General features: G+C 39.0%; 1 protein-coding gene across 3 annotated transcripts in view; it reads right to left on the reverse strand.

Moving 5' to 3' along the window:
* Positions 1-1,141, reverse strand: part of LOC136840242 (kelch-like protein 17) — a 214,330-nt gene extending 213,189 nt beyond the window's left edge. For 2 of the 3 annotated variants that reach the window (XR_010853562.1, XM_067106851.1), the window contains exon 1: positions 769-1,141. The gene's annotated coding sequence lies outside the window, so the exon portion shown is untranslated. The remainder of the gene's footprint in view (positions 1-768) is intronic. The other variant, XR_010853563.1, reaches the window with a different exon arrangement.
* Between the last annotated feature and the right edge of the window lie 1,000 nt (positions 1,142-2,141).

Raw genomic sequence — 2,141 nt, forward strand, 5'->3', positions numbered from 1 at the left:
TAGAAATATATCCGATGGCCGATGAAAAGATAAAATAAAGGACCGTCGACAGACACTACAATTTGGCATGACATAGACCCGGTCTTATGTATGTGTGTCAAATCCATAGAAAAAATGGCATTGTACAATAACCTTATTTGGTGTGCGCAGGTGTTTAGGTGAAGCAGATGAGTTGGGACAGGTGCCGCCATATGCTAGCTCTCGAAAATGATTGACGGATGAAGCAACGAGTGTTGTCCCACGCAAGGGCCGAGTTACAACGTGAAGACAAAGCTTCAGAAAGGTAATTTTTTAAAACCATGACTACTAAACGGCAATCATGGGGCCATCAAGCATACTATGACACCATCCGATGGTTAACCTTTTTTTTAAATTAACTCGTTCGTCAATGACAGTGAAAACTGTCAACCGAAATTTTCCCCAAACGCTCACCGCGGAGTGATGTCTTACTTGTGGGGGAAAAACGCGCCAGATGATTCAACTTGAATGCCGCAAAGCTACTATCATGAACCTAAGAAAAAGGACTTCGTACATTTCCCTATTTTTCACATAATTACAAAGCTACATCAGCTACAGGCAACTGTTTTACTGGTAGACTTTTATCCATCAAACTTATTCCTATTCACCATCAAATTACTTCAAATACATGCTTGGGTGGTAAAGATGTTACGGAAAACTATTCTAGAAAATATAGGCACTATCAAGGAAAAAGTACATGAATTAGAAAGTAATTAGTGAGACAAAAATAAAAATAACTTGATGACATACCTTTACCGAAAAAAAAGTTGCCAGCTAAACAAAAAAGCAGGTCCTAGTAATAATGGATCTGGCACCTATAACAAGAGCTGAGCTTCGCAAAATTATTTATTCCTTTTTGAAAAATATATCCTTCGCGCATCTTTGCACCCGCCTTTCTTGTAACGTCACAGGCTTCATAATAGAAAGGGGTCAAATGAAGCATGCGTATAGGAATCACAATGAACTCACACTAGAACCTTTTTTGTTAAAATAGTGCAACCACAATTCAACCAAGTGGCGGAAGACGGAACGCCACACGTCCTCACCAGATCACATCCCGCCGGACACTGAGCCGTTCCGTTCCGTATGGGTCGGGAAGCTCGCCGTGAGTGAGCGAACTTGGGCTGCATATCAACACCGGCCGTTCAGTTGACCCCACCCCATTCTTATCTGCCTTTTCACTTTTTCGTATCCTTCGCTGACCGCGGTTTGGATTGGAAGCAGGTCAACATCAATTTTGATCCAGTGTTTTTCATGTTCCGAAAATCTTTTAAACAGATGCAAAAGCATAACTTTCTTACTGACAGAATGTTCATTTTACAGTGGCCCAGGGGAAATATTGGTGCCAAAACTTACGATTACATTTGCTTTTAGGAGTCGTGAGACTGAAATTTATTTCAAAAAGAAGTATAATACGATCTGTATTACGTCATGGCAAAACAACGAAACTATATGTAAAAGATATTGTCGACGCTAGAATAAAACATTAATTCGATCGGGAGGATAGTTTTGTAGCTTTCGTTACTTGAAAAACACAACATATTGATGCAATTACTGACTAATGCAGTACGTGCATGCCCATATTTTACATATCGGGAAAATAGCAAAATTGTTCCACAGCTTGGAAAGGCCCATCAGTCCTTAGGAAAATTCTTAGGATCTATAAATCGTAACAAACTGAGTTAGATATTAAAACTATCAACAACGTTCGGAATACTGTGCACATCTTTCAAGCACACATGTGATTGTGATTCAAAAAATAACATCCAGACTTTGTATGTTAGATTGCTCATACATTAATTCATCATACTCTAAACGAATGATAAGCAATGCATTCTGAACCATCATCTTGGTTTAGAAAAAAAAATGAGCTGACGAAAATGACAGAATCAAATATCCGGGAATCAGAGCATGGCTAAATCAAAATATCCTATGAACAGGTGAATGATGATTCGGTTTTCTGAATGTATATATGAGGAGCATTTGTGTGTGTTGCGCAGTTTTTGAAGACTCCGTGTCTCTAACTGCCACAGGGTTATCAGATCCTAGATGAGAGGCACGAACTGAAGTTATTCCAATAAATTTACACAGGAAATTTTCTGCATAACAGCTATGCATGTTGG

Source organism: Macrobrachium rosenbergii, chromosome 7 (assembly GCF_040412425.1).
Source record: "Macrobrachium rosenbergii isolate ZJJX-2024 chromosome 7, ASM4041242v1, whole genome shotgun sequence".
Lineage (NCBI taxonomy): Eukaryota > Metazoa > Arthropoda > Malacostraca > Decapoda > Palaemonidae > Macrobrachium > Macrobrachium rosenbergii.